General features: G+C 36.2%; 1 long non-coding RNA gene across 1 annotated transcript in view; it reads right to left on the bottom strand.

Annotated features, from left to right (window-relative positions):
• Positions 1-371: 371 nt before the first annotated feature.
• Positions 372-15,601, bottom strand: part of LOC141577648 (uncharacterized) — a 69,066-nt gene continuing 53,836 nt past the window's right edge. The window contains exon 4 of the long non-coding RNA XR_012506883.1: positions 372-435. This is a non-coding gene — a long non-coding RNA (uncharacterized LOC141577648). The remainder of the gene's footprint in view (positions 436-15,601) is intronic.

Raw genomic sequence — 15,601 nt, forward strand, 5'->3', positions numbered from 1 at the left:
GATTGCAATTCCTATCGGAAGGGCTTTTTCCTCCATGAAGGAAATTCTTCCTTGTCCCAGTGAATGAATATCACTTTGTAATTCAAGAGAAGAATATTTTTAAGGCAAGAGGCCATTTGATCAGCTAGAAAAGGAATCTTGAAACAATTTAGTTAAGAGCATAGTACATAGAATAATAAAAGGAAGGGGATAGATTATGTCTAATAGATTGGCATAAAAGTTTTATGCTGAGATTGCTTTAGTAGCTGATGTCTGGTATGTGGCATTAAATTCCAAGTTTAAATACAGGCTACACAGGAAAGATCAATGAGTGATACTTGGCTTGGGTGTGGCGTTGGGGGAGGATAGCACTTACAGAGTGTATTTACCAACCTGAGTCTAATGGTGTTGCCATCAGGCTGAAAAAATCTGCAGCTTACGATGAAAACATGATTCCTGAAAACAGAAGGAGAAAACTATTTTACAACTCCCACAAAATAGGTACAACCTTGGTTAGATAAAAGACAAGGTCTATTATGGGAAGAGGTAATCAATAGCCCTTGAAGTAGACTCCACACCCTAGTGTGTTTGGGCTTTTTGAACTCTGATATGGTTGAAATAGCATGATACAAGAGGCTAATTATCAAACAAGTAATGGGAAACCTATAAATCACAACAGGGAAAATGCGTATTTCTGTTTTCCAGAGTTGGGAAACCTAAACGTCAGCGATTCGTTCCACTATATCCAAAATTCAAAATCTTAAAGGAAATACAACATAAGCCCATATTTTAAACAAATATTTGACATTCAGGTTCTTGTTCTGGTTTATCTTTATTTTTTGGCTGATTACAAGTAGAGCTTTTCTCGCAACTTGTCAAGCAGGGTATCTATCTCTCCTTTTCAGTTTAATTTGGGTTATTTTATAAAAAGAACTATGAGATGAAATGAAATAGAAAACAAATAAAAGACAAAGGAAATTAAATGACTAATTACCTAATTAAATTGGAGGCTTATCTCCTATCTCTTTCCTTTTAGACGGCTGACACCTATGCATTTATGAAGACTTTAGTATGCTTTGCAAAACAATAATGCCACAATTAAGCTAATCTGTTTATTTCACCACTAGCTAAGTAAAAGCATTTAGGAAATAGATGTCCCCTACTATATTTTATAGCTTAATTTATGCACTTAAACTGGCTATTTTCTTAAAAAGGAGTGACTGTAAACGTGCATCTGTTATTATGCCATGTTTGATGAGTAAAGTTTCAATTCACCTATAGGACCCAGACAAAATTTGTTCTATTCATTCCATGAAACATTTTTAAAAGCCAATTTACTGAAGATTACAAGGTCTTCAATCTTCCTATATCATTCATTTGTGCCTTTTTTCTTCTTCAAGGAAGAAGGCACAAATCCAACTTTCGAGAAGGTAAGAGTTTTGTTTCAGAAAAGGCAAAGTCTTTGCCTTTTGCAGCAAGTCCTCAAGGAACAAGTGAAAGCACAGCTCTAAGATGATGTTTCTTAGGGAAGAAATGGAAAGTAGTTCTCCCCAAATCGCTTGATTAGTTCTCATAACACCAGTACACTGTGGCTAACCATTTGAGGAAAAAGCATATTAACAAGTGTGATTAAATAAATTTTACTGAACACCTACCTCAGTATGTGCAAGGTACCACAGAGAAATATCAGGAACAAAAGACAGACTTCAAAGAAGTCACAGGCTAATGGGAGGCTTAGCCATTTATATAAATCTGTCTCCCTATCAAAAATTTGATAAGGGTAAACAAAATACACCCAGAGAAGTGAGATCAGCGAATCATCTTGCTCAAGATGATTTATCTGGCAAGTGGTGGAGGTGGGATTTGCCTCCAGGTTTACTAATTGCAAAGGTACCTCTTCACAAATTAGAAAATACTTATTAATTTTTCCTTCTGATAGTTGTTAGTGTATAGAAATGTAACAGATTTTTGTGTTTTAATTTTGTATCCTGAAACTTTACTGATTTCGTTGATGAGCTCTAGTAGTTTTCTGGTGGCATCTTTAGGATTTCCTATGCATAGTATTACATCATCTGCAAACAGTGACAGTTTTATTTCTTCTTTTATAATTACTTCTTCCTTCCTATACACTAATAACAAACTATCAGAAAGAGAAATGAAGGAAACAATCCCATTTACCATCACATCCAAAAGAATAAAACACCTACAAATAAACCAACCTAAGTAGGCAAAAGACCTGTACCCTGAAAACTGTAAGGCACTGTTGAAAGAAATTGACACAACACAAACAGATGGAAAGATATACCACGTCCCTGTATTGGAAGAATCAATATTGTTAAAATGACCATACTACCCAATGCAATCTACAGATTCAATGCAATCTCTATCAAATTGCAAATGGAATTTTTCACAGAAATGGAATTAAAAACTTTTTAATTTGTATGGAAACACAAAAGATTCTGAATAGCCAAAATAATCTTGAGAAAGAAGAATGAAGCTGGAGGAATCAGGTTCCCTTGTCTTCAGACTATACTACAAAGCTACAGTAATCAAAACAGTATAGTACTGGAAACAAAAAACCCTACATTGATCACTGGAACAGGATAGAAAGTCCAGAAATAAACCCACACAACTTTGGTCAATTAATCTACATCAAACGAGGGAAGAATATACAGTGGAGAAAAGACAGTCTCTTCAGTAAGTGGTGCTGGGAAAACTGGACATGTTAAAGAATGAAATGAGAACATTCTCTAATACCAAACACAAAAATAAACTCAAAATGGATTAAAGACCTAAATTTAAGAGTACATACTATAAAACTCCTAGAGGAAAACACAGGCAGGACACTCTTTGACATAAATTGTAGCAATATTTTTTTGGATCCATCTCCTAGAGTAATGGTAAAGAAGCAAAAATAAACAAATGGGACCTAATTAAACTTAAGAGCTTTTGCACAGCAAAAGAAACCTCAACAAAATGAAAAGACAACTTATGAACTGAGAGAAAATATATAGAAACAATGTGACTGACAAGGGATTAATTTCCAAAATACAGAAACAGCTCATACAGCTCAATATCAAAAAACCAAACAACCCAATCAAAAAATGGGCAGAAGACCTAAATAGACATTTCTCCAAAGAAGACATACACATAGACAAGAGGCACATGAAAAGATGCTCGACATCTTTAATTATTAGATAAATGCAAATCAAACCTACAATGAGGTATCACTTCACACCAGTCAGAATGCCCATCATCAAAAAATCTACAAATAATAAACGCTGGGGAAGGTGTGGAGAAAAGGGAGCCTTCCTATATTGTGGTGGGAATGTAAATTCATGCAGCCACTATGGAAAACAGTATGGAGGTTCCTCATAAAACTGAAAATGAGAGTTATCATATGACCTAGCAATCCCACTCCTGGGCATGTATCTGGAGAAAACTCTAATTCAAAAATGTACATGCACCTAAATGTTCATAGTCGCACTACTTACAGTAGCTGAGACATAGAAGCAACCTAAATGTCCATCAGCAGATGAATGAATAAAGATGTGGCATATATAATGGAATATTACTCAGCCACAAAAAGAATGAAATAATGCCATTTGTAGCAATATGGATGGACCTAGAAGTAGAATTAAGTGAAGAGAAAGACAAATTATCATATGATATCACTTATATGTGGAATCTTAAAAAATGATACAAATGAACTTATTTACAAAACAGAAACAGACTCATTGATATAGAAAACAAACTTATGGTTACCAAAGGGGGAAGATGGGGAGAGATGAATTCAGAATTTGGGATTAAGAGATACATATTACTATATAGAAAATAGATAAACAACAAGGACCTACTGTATAGCACAGAACTATATTCAGTATCTTTTAATAACCTATGATGGAAAAAAATCTGAAAAAGAATACATATGTATGTATAACTGAATGACTTTGCTGTACACCTGAAACACTGTAAATCATACTATATTTCAATAAAAAATTTAAAAATTTGAGTTAAAAAATGGGAAAAAATAAACTACTTATTAGGCATACATGTACTAGAAAGAGCCCTATTAAATGGTAGTGGGGAGATGGAGGTTGAGGTGTCAATGAGGGAAACAATGAAATTAAAGGATACTGGTTGTTAGTTACATTATTTACTTGGAACAATAATTAGGGAAATTTTAAATTTATAAGCAAAAGAATGGTAGTAGGTTGTATGTATATATAGTATTTTTTTGTTCTCATGTGCATGTTTTTCTATAGTTTAATGTTTCTGAATTCGATTCATCTTACGATGAACATTTACATTAAATGTAAAAATATTATTAAAGTGATGTTGCTCCTTATAATCAGTCACATCATAGATGAAGAAACCTAGGTTCTGCTACCCTTGAGCATATGATCTGGGCTCTCAGAGTGTCATCTCAGCTTCCTCATCTATAAAACAGGAGTGATAGTATCTCATAGAGTTTATGAAGATTTAATGAGATACTGTATATAAATCACTTAGCAGCGCCCAGCACACAACAGGCCCACAGCTAAAGTCATAGTTATTGTCATTTTTATTGTTGCTGATGTTTACCAGTTCATAGACTGAGCATCCTTCATGGTGAAACATCTATAAAATTACTTTCTCTCAGAATTTTATCATCACACACAAAGCATGACCACGCTCTATTCACAAACCTACTTCTTGAAAGGGAGGGATTATGATAGGGGTTGGAAAGATGAGACAAATTAGAGAGGGAAGGTTGCCAAGTGTTGAAAGCCTTCTTTGGGAATGTGACCTCTAGGAAAAGAACTCTTTCACACAGATGCATCATAAGAATATGTCAATTTTCTATTCTGTGGAAGGATGAGCAAATTGTCACTTCTCATCACTGAATTCAATAGTGACAATAATGTGATAACAGTTACCCAATGACAATGGCAACCATGAATAGAGATAAAGTCTTCAGAAGAAAGGCAATTATACTTAGACCACAAGAAGGAGAATGAAGAAAGTAGAGGGCTACATACAATATTGCCAAAGTTACCTAGCAACAGGGCAACATTTTGTTGTTGTAGTTGTTGTTTTTAGAAAATGGCAAATGAGAATAGCAAGAATAGGATGTGACACTGAGCTCAGGAGGGCTAAAATGCATGACTATTATCAATGAGTTTATAATTACATCAATAAAAATGGTTATTTGTGGCACATGCTTCAGGGAATTGGTTTCATAAATAGGTGTGTGTGTGTGTGTGTGTGTCTGTGAGTTACAATTTTACAGCCAAGTATATAGGAAGGAGGAACAACCCAAATATAGAGAATTTAGTTAGTAAGGGAAAAAATCTTAGCTACCACCCCCAGCCAGAATGTGCAAGACAAAAAATTAAACTCAAGGAAACATTCTATATAAACCAGATGCGAGTTGGCTAAATGTAAGGATCTTCCCGGTAATATTTACATTTTAGGAGATGACTCCTACAATGAATTCTAAGCTGTGAGGTACAGGGATAGGGATTTTAGCACCTGCAAGGCAGATATTTTTGAAGCTGAGAATCTTTGCAACAGTTGAGATGAATTTACCGCACACAGTCTGTTCTTCTGCCCAAGGTCAGTGTGCCCAGGTGAAAAACTGCCCTCCTTCAGAAAAGGCTAATACAGTCTGCAGCAGCAGCTACAGAACAGCATGCACTATCTGTCAATCCAAACCAGCACGATGAAAATTATTCAAATCAATCAATTAAAACAAACTCACATACATAATGCATTTGTCACCCAACTTTGTTTTGTTTTCCTGGCTGAGTTCATAAACAAGGGAGTCAACATTCTTTAAAATGCAAATATCCACGTTTCTTAATCTTTGAAGACTTTGCTAAATAGACAATAAATACAGTTCTACCAAGTGTAGTTCATGAAAGCCTTTAGAAGGGAAGCATTTGCCAGACCAATTTTAGTGTAAATCAAAAAGAGATCGTAAAGATAATGACTCCTGTATCTCCGTATGTACTCCTATGAGGTCTTTGAAAGTGTGGTATAGATATTCATCGGTGTGTTCCCCAACCTCATGTATACATTCAAAGAAGAAATAAGCAAATGGCTAAATCATTCAGGAAGAAAGTGAAGCATGCTCCATTTTAGCCTGAGGTTGAGTGCAGGGTCTCCTCCATCTGAAAAACCTTCACCTTCATTATTTGTTAGTTCTTTCTTTACTGTTTTAAAACAAATACAACTGAACTATCTAATTCATGTCTAAAAGGGCAGTAGCCACGTACGTATCCTCTTCAGTCAGCGAGGATAAACAGCCTGCAGTCCCCATGCAAATCTCCCAGCACGCTGAATCTCTATATCTGGAAAATACTGCTTGCTGCTTAAAGCATCACTCCAACTGTGCACTGCTGGCAGGAATTCTTACTGCTCAGACTTTTGATATTTATTGGGAGAGCCTCAACTTCTAGCGCAAGGATGCCCAGAGGGAGTCCTGGAAAATCTTTTTGAGCTTCACAGCTGGGCTCCCTTTTGGGGCTGCACAGCTGGCATTGTATGTGGGCAGTGTGCTTTAGCTTCTGTCTGTGGGGATGAAAGGCCAACCCCCGTGCTGTCTCAAGACCGACAAGTTCTTTCAAGACCCAGCTTCTGTCTTCATGAGAATTCTTGAGTTGGTTGGTTCTTAACAGCTTTCAAATTGCTCATTAATGCTCTGTTCTAAAGTATGGTAAGTTTCAGTAAAAAATACTAGAGCTTAAATGGGTACTGTTTAACTCTCAGAAAACAGGACTGTTAAGTTTAAGATAATTTTATTATGTACCAGCTATGGAAACATAAATAAAATTAAATTTTCTTGAGTATTCACTGAAATTTTAGTGGACCAAAAACTCATTCCCAAAACTCTTTTAGATGCCAAAGTTCAGAAAGTTTGTTAGATTTTATAAAGGATATCAAAGTTGTCTTTTAATTATCCTCTCTGGCTCCCTCACACTATTCTAAGTAGGTTTGACTCCATTTCCAGGTCTGGGGCTTAGATCTGCTATATCTAAACCCAACTGGAGTAATTCTGTATCTCTGGTATCTTATTAGATCAGGTGATTCAGGCCTAGGTAATCAGCACATGAAATTTTTTTGCTAAGTGGTTGGGGGAAGCCTGCCTCTTCTCTTCCTTGAGATGTGAATGAGGAGCAGGTGGCCCCGGCTGAGGCTGGCAGCCGTCTGCTGAAGCCAACCTGAGGGCAAAGCTGATGTATGAGGGAAGGCAGGCTTGAAGAACCATTTCTTACAGGGCCTGTTCCCTGAATCTTGCCTCACCCGACACAATCTCCGGACAAAGGTTCAGCCTGTGGAGCCCCAAATTCCCATTTACTGTTTAGTTCAGTCTGGGTTGGCTTTTTGCTATTTGCATCCAAAAGCATTTCAGCTGACATAACTGAAGGTATGAACTGAGTATACACAAACTTCTTTAACCTTCTGGAGTCACTCTTTCTTTATTCCGGCCCTCACCCCAGGAAACTGCTGGAAGGGCCACGTGCTTTCCAAGTGCTGAGGATGGACAGCAAATGATTCTTGTTCTAGGTGTTCTCTTGTCCCCTTTTCCCCTGTGGCTAGGGCCACTCTCAGATTTCTCTTTCCCTCTTTCAAGATGACAACTGTGCTGCTTCTGGGACAACTTCCACCCCAACCAGGAAGTTTCAAAACCTCTACATTCGGGGAAGGTAGCTTTTTATCTAAATATGGAGAAAATTATTGTCTCTCCATAATACCTCATTGCCTGAATACTCCCTTAACCTCAAAATACTGCTTTAGCACCAAGTTTTGGGCCTTATCTTTTCTAGCCAGAGATTCATTAAAATATTTTTCCAAAGAAATGGACAATTTTCCCCAAAGAAGTTGCAGTCACCCTCATTAATACAGAATACACTTCAGTTTTTTATGCTTTTACATATATAAACACTAGGTAAAAAATGGTGATTATACCTGAGCTTTTTCTAATGTCCAAAACTGCTTTGGGCATCTTAAGTAATGAATAAAATATGAGGAAACTAGTAGAGGCTATGAACTTGTTGTTTATAGCACAGTGCAACAAAATGCGGAATTTTAAAAAATATTACTTAATGTTTAGGTCTAACATCAGTAAAACAATTTCTTATTTTACTGTGATCCTGTTTTGGATATAATTTGGCAGATACAGTTCCTTCCGTGCTTTCTATTACCTTATTTTTTCATTAAGAAAGGCTTTGGTTAAATCTCCCTACTCATCAAAAATGCCTTTATCTGATTTATTTTTGCATTTCATCAGTGAATTTCTAGGCAAGTAAATATCATCGGGGACATATTTGAGTCTGGAAGATGGTATTGTGATTAATATTATGCTTTAATTAAGTTACATTGACATTCATAATAGATCTCTATCTGGCTGATAAGAACTAATATTTTCTTGGATAAAGAGCAATGCAAATTACAGACAGACAGTGATCAACTCCTAGTATTCAATTTTAGCAGTTCAGATAAAATGGATCATATTCTATGGGGAAATTATGGAACTAATTATGAAGAGAAATGATACTCTGAAAAAAACACAGATTTTCAGCAGGAGCTAATTATAACAGTTACTGATAGGTACAACATTTTTAATATCTAAAACTCTTCATGAGTGGGGTGGATTTTTTACACTGTAATTTTCTCTTCAAGCTCCACCATGATTGAGCAGCTTCCAAAATAACTCAGTGTGCAACATAACAACATAAATGGATAAGATCAGATACCATTTCTGCTCATGGTGAAGATCATTCCAATAGGTCCACTTCTGAGGGTCAACCCAACCCCAATAATGCAAAGCATCTTTCTTTCCCTACAACCATTAGGTAACCATAGGCAGTACAAACAAGTGGAATCACAGCAGAGCCTGGGGCTTCTAAGCTCATTACGTTGTTCTCTCATGTGATCTCCATCTTACCCGCCACCATACAGAAATATATTCATTTACTGAAACTTTGTCAATATATTTTTATACCTACCGCTCTCTACCTTGATCAATGTGATACAGACACACTGATAGTCTTTTTTTTTCCTCAAACAGGCCAAATCTGATCTTGCCTTGGGGCCTTTTTGTAGCTGTCCACTACTGGAAGTCTCTTCCTGCAACACCTGCATGGCCAACTCCCATTCGCATCTTGGAGCAAATGTCACATTCTCAGAGAGCCTTTGCCTGATGGGACGTTCTAAGTGTGCTCACATTCCACATGAGCAATCACATTACCCTGTTATTTTTTTTTTCCTTTTTCTATAACTTGCAGAAGTAATCTTTGTTTCTTTGGCTGTTGCCTCTCTCCTCTTTCACATTCTAGAAGTCAGTTTTCCCAGAGCAGAGACCTTGTTTGTCTTTTTCCTTCTCTATCCCTAGCATTTAGAAGGTACTCAAAAATGTGTTGAATGGATGAATAAGTGAATGGAGATAAAAATGAAATCATAAGGTTACATTTTTAGAAATGAAGAAGAGTTATCCCACTATTAGACGTTAATGGTAGGGAAAGATCTGTGCACTGGTTTTATGGTTAGGGTTATGAAAACCTCCTTCTTGAGTTACTGGCCAGTTGCCCTGTACTGTTTCAATGATGGAGCCTGGAAGATTCACCTCAGCCCAGGAATAACCCCATCAATTAGACTTCTCTTTACTCTCAATATCTTCTGGCACCAGAACTAATGAATAAACCATTCAACTGTTCATTGATTTGTAGTGGTTAAATGACTGGAAAACACACAAAGCCTACAGAGGCAGGAAGCCTTGTATTTTAGACTTTTTGGAGTATTCTACCGCCTTTTAAATCCCATGCACTTGTACCTATTAAAAGAGAAAATACTGGAGTATTCTTCTTGGTGTTAGCTCTACTCCCTGAAGTATACAAGTCACTTTTAATATTTGTCTTCGATAACCTATTGATTTTTAGACAAGGAAATACAAATGTATTTTTACCTTGATTTCCTAGATAGTCTGAAACCAATGAAATAATCAGAATGTGAACCCTTTCTTGCTCAAACTCTACTTGTCTCAACCCATACATGCTTTGCACAGCCAGGGTCTTATATATTAGTAAGAGCAGACACCAGAATATGGGGGAAGGCCCTGAGAAAACTCACCTGAATGTGGCAGAAATATTTGAACAGGTATGTGTATATGTGGGAACATCTATTTCCTGTCTTGTTACAAAAAGATTTAAAGCAGTTGGTACTAAAAGGCACAAATAAACCCTCATCTTCCATCAAACTGCCAAAATAAAGGATGGCAGGAACACAGAAATACTGTCAGGAAATATGATTTCTGTGTCTGAATGGTTTGTTCATTTATCCATCCATTTGTTGAGCACCTGTTTATCAAAGCAATGTTTTAAGTGTTGGAAGTGCAGTTTTCTTGCCCAAATTGTACTGTTAGAGGAGGAACTGGGACTCAGACCTAAGTAGTATGACTAAGCAGTAGTAGAATCCATGGCAAATATACTTCTTCAAAATTATAACTACGTCAGCCCTGTTCCCAAAGAGAGAAGAGTACCCAAAGAAGACCCCAAAGCGCTGAGCTTCAGTCAGTACTTCTCAAATGCTAATGTGCATAAGAATTACTTTGGGGATCTTGTTGAAATTCAGATTCTGATTCAGTAAGTCAGGGGTGGGGCCAGAGACTACCTTTTTAACACGCTCTCAGGCAATGCTAATGCAGCTGGCTCTGGACCACACTTTGAGGAACAAGGACTTAGGTAAGGAAGACCTGCACTGATCGAATTGGCTTTATAGTCACTCATCCGGTGCCCTCTTGTGGCTCCTGAGGTAATTACCCTCTTTGCTAGACTTTATTCTTTTTTTTTTTTTTTTACATTTTTTATTGATTTATAATCATTTTACAATGTTGTGTCAAATTCCAGTGTAGAGCACAATTTTTCAGTTATACATGAACATATATATATTCATTATCACATCTTTTTCTCTGTGAGCTACCATAAGATCTTGTATATATTTCCCTGTGCTATACAGTATAACCTTGTTTATCTATTCTACAATTTTGAAATCCCAGTCTATCTCTTCCCACCCCCGCCCCCTTGGCAACCACAAGTTTGTATTCTATGTGCTAGACTTTATTCTTGAATTTAAATTATTCTTGGAATCATTCTCTAATTACCCCAGGTAAACGTTCTTCAAACTTTAGTCTTTTTATAACTTTCATATTTCTTCCATATCCATGAGCACCACATATTAGTTCATAATTTTTAACATATCCATGTATAACCTCTTCTCCAAACTTATTACTATTTTACTTGACTTTTTCCTTAAATAGACTGTTTTCAAAGGAAATTTTACATCATTACCTCATTATCATTACCTCAAATGGAAAGACCAGTACTGTTTATCACAAATACAAGGTAACTGTAAAACTAATTGAAAGGAAAATGAAACAACGTTTCAAAGGCCAGGTATGGCCAGACTCACCAATAAGAGAGAGAACACAAGTAAACAAAATAATAAAGGGACACGGAGAAATTACAACCAATACCACAGAAATACAAAAAACAAACCCATAAAAGAATACTATGAGCATATATATGGAAACAAATTGGACAATTTAGAGGAAACAGACAAGTTTCTGGAAACATGTAGTCCACCAAAACTGAATTAAGAAGAAATAGACCTCTTGAACAAACTGATCATTAGAAATGAAACAGAATCAGCAGTTGAAAACCTCTCTACAAACAAAAGTCCAGGACCAGATGGCTTCACTGGGGAATTCTACCAAACATACAAAGAGGTCATATCGATCCCTCTCAAACTATTACAAAAGATTGAAAAGAAGAGAGTACTCCCAAACTCATTCTATGAAGCCACCATCACCCTGATTCCAACACCAGACAAAGATACTACCAAAAAAGAAAATTACAGGTCAGTATCATTGATGAACATAGATGCAAAAATCCTCAACAAATTATTACCCAACAGAATCCAATAGCACATAAAAAAGACCACACAGCATGATCAAGCTGGATTCATCCCAGGGACATAGGATGGTTCAACACATGCAAATCAATCAAAGTGATACACCACATCAACAAAAGAAAGGACAAAAATCACATGATCATCTCAACAGATGCAGAAAAAGCATTTGATAAAATTCAACACCCATTTATAATAAAAACTCTTACCAAAGTGGGTACAGAGAGAACATATCTCAACATAATAAAAGCTATTTATCACAAACCTACAGCCAGTATAATACTCAACGGTGAAAAACTGAAAGCCTTTCCACTAAAATCTAGAAAAAGAGAACACAGTTTTGGAAGTCCTAGCCACAGCAATCAGTCAAGAAAAAGAAAGAAAAGGGATCCAAATTGGAAGAGATGATGGAAAATTGTCACTATATGTGGATGACATGATACTATATACAGAAAACCCTAAAAGCTCCACACAAAAACTACTAGAGCTGATAAAAGAATTCAGCAAGGTATCAGGATACAAGACTAACATACAGAAATCAGTTGCATTTCTTTACACCAACCATGAAATAGCAGGAAAAGAAAGTAAAGAAACAATCCCTTTTAAAATTGCATCCAAAACAATAAAATACTTAAGAATAAATCTGTCCAAGGAGGTGAAAGACTTCCACATGGAGAACTACAAAACACTGATTAAGGAAATTAAAGATGACTTGAAGAAATGGAAAGATATCCCATGCTTTTGAATTGGAAGAATCAATATTGTTAAAATGGCCATACTGCCCAAGACAATCTACAGATTTAATGTGATCCTTATCAAATTATCCAGGACATTTTTCACAAAACTAGAACAAATAATCCTAAAATATATATGGAATCACAAAAGACCCAGAATTGCCAAAGTAATACTAAAGAAAAATAACAAACCTGGAGGAATAACCCTCTCAGTCTTCAGACAATACTACAGAGCTAAAGTAATCAAAACAGCATGGTATTGGCATGCAAACAGACATCTGGATCAATGGAACAGAATACAGAGCCCAGAAATAAACCCACAGACCTACGGCCAATTAATCTTTGACAAAGGACGCAAGAATATACAATGGATAAAAGACAATCTCTTCAGCAAGTGGTGTTGGGAAAACTGGATAGCAGCATGTAAATCAATGAAGATAGAACACTTCCTCACATCATACACAAAAATAAACTCAAAATGGCTTAAAGACTTAAATATAAGACAAGATATGATAAACCTCCTAGAAGAAAACATAGGCAAAACATTCTCTGACATAAATCTTGTAAGTGTTCTCCTAGGGCAGTCTACCAATAGAAATAAAATAAAAGCAAAAATAAAAAGCAATAGAAATAACAGAATAATAGAAATAAATAAAAGCAATAGAAATAAAAGCAAAAATAAACAAATGGGACCTAATTAAACTTATAAGCTTTTGCACAGCAAAGGAAACCATAAGTAAAACAAAATGACAACCTATGGAATGGGAGAAAATATATGCAAATGATGTGACTGACAAAGGCTTAATTTCCAGAATATATAAACAGCTCATACAACTTAATAAGAAAAAAAACAATCAAACCCAAAAATGGGCAGAAGACCTAAGCAAGTAATTCTCCAATGAAGACATACAAATGGCCAAAAGGCACATGAAAAGATGTTCAGATCACTAATTATCAGAGAAATGCAAATCAAAACTACAATGAGGTATCACCTCACACCCATCAGTATGGCCATCATTCAAAAGTCCACAAACATAAGTGCTGGAGAGGGTGTGGAGAAAAGGGAACCCTTCTCTACTGCACGGGTGGGAATGTAGTTTGGTGCAGCCATTATGGAAAACAGTATGGAGATTCCTCAAAAAACTAAAAATGGACTTATATGATCCAGCAATCCCACTCCTGGGCATGTATCCAGAGGGAATTCTAGTTCAAAAAGATGCACGCACCCCAATGTTCACAGCAGCACTATATACAATAGCCATGACATGGAAGCAACCTAAATGTCCATCAACAGATGACTGGATAAAGAAGTTGTGGTATATTTATACAATGGAATACTACTCAGCCATAAAAAATAAAAGGACAGCAACATGGATGGACCTGGAGATCATCCTTCTAAGTGAAGCCAGAAAGAGAAAGAAAAATATACCATATGATATCACTCATATGTGGAATCTAAAAAAAAAAAAAAAAAGAGGACACTAATGCACTCATCTAAAAATAGAAACAGACTCACAGACATAGTGAACAATTTTATGGTTACGGGGAGAAGAGCGTAGGAAGGGATAAACTTGGAAGCTTGAAATTTGCAAAAGTTAACCACTAAATATAAAAATAGATAAAATACAGATATCTTTTGTATAGCACAGGGAACTATATTCAACATCTTGTAACAACCTTTAATGAAAGAATATAAAACAAATATATATATATATGTATATATATATATATATTTACATGACTGGGACATTATGCTGTACACCAGAAATTCACACATTATAACTGACTGTACTTTGATTTAAAAAGTCCAGGTAGAGGTCCTCCAAAGCTCCAAGCCTAAATCCTTGTTAAAGGGAGATTCATACATGTTAAAGAATGTTAAGAGACTCAGTGCATTAAACTAGCTTTTGCTTTGATAGTTTCAGGAGGACTGAAAAGCAGCTGAGTAGAAATCAAGTCCTCTGTAATTCAATGTTATTTAATGTACTGGATGTGCACCACCTAAATCATCTCTTGGGGAACCAGCTATAGATAATGTGTTAAGGGTCTTGTTTTTCTTCTGCCCTTGAGAAAGCATACTTATAAATCTAAGTTAATCAGTGTCACAACAGAACTGGTCTAAGGCAAAAGTATATATGAGAGGGATATTCTTACCACTCCTTTCTGCATATCCAATGGCATGGAGGCATTGTGGGCTCTGGAATCAAAGACTTAGTTTACTTTTGTGACAATTCATTATCTCTTTTCTGGATATTATTAGAATTTCCATCTGTAGTCATAAATAAGCTTATTCTGTCTTTCATCCATTGAAGAAGTAGTAACTGAGCTCTACAGTATATTAGCTTTGAGGAGGGTAGTGGACAAATTCAACTTCCCTTCAGATGGTTAATCAAATTAATCCTGAAAATTCATCTCCCTTTACCAGTGAATGGGTCAGGGTGGGCAAGCTAAAGCCAACGTGGTCAATGAGATGCAAGGAGAGACTAGTTGATTGTAGAAAGTAAGCCTTACTGCCCTTAGTGGAACCACAGGGAGGTAGCCTTCCTTCCCTTTCAGAATAAATGAAGTGTGATTGTTGTTGGTTACTGTAGGCTATCATAGCCCTCCTTCACCACTAACAAGCCTTAGGGTAAAGCAGATCCTGTTGATGGTGGAGCAGAGAAAAAGATTCTAGCTCCTTAATGACACTGTTGATTGTTGAATCAACCACCCCTCAAGCATGACCAGCCTCCTATGTGAGATAATTGATTTTCTTCCTGTTTACTTCAGTATAAATTTGGTTTCCAGAAAATGTAATCAATAGCATTCTGACACAAAGAGGATACAAAAGAAGTATGAACCATTGGATTTTTTTTTTTAATGGGGGAAACATAGCACATAAAAAAGTTTAAATACCACACTGCATTTCAGTGTAAGTAAAGAATGGCATGGTAATGCTC

This window comes from Camelus bactrianus, chromosome 5, assembly GCF_048773025.1.
Source record: "Camelus bactrianus isolate YW-2024 breed Bactrian camel chromosome 5, ASM4877302v1, whole genome shotgun sequence".
Taxonomy (NCBI): Eukaryota; Metazoa; Chordata; class Mammalia; order Artiodactyla; family Camelidae; genus Camelus; species Camelus bactrianus.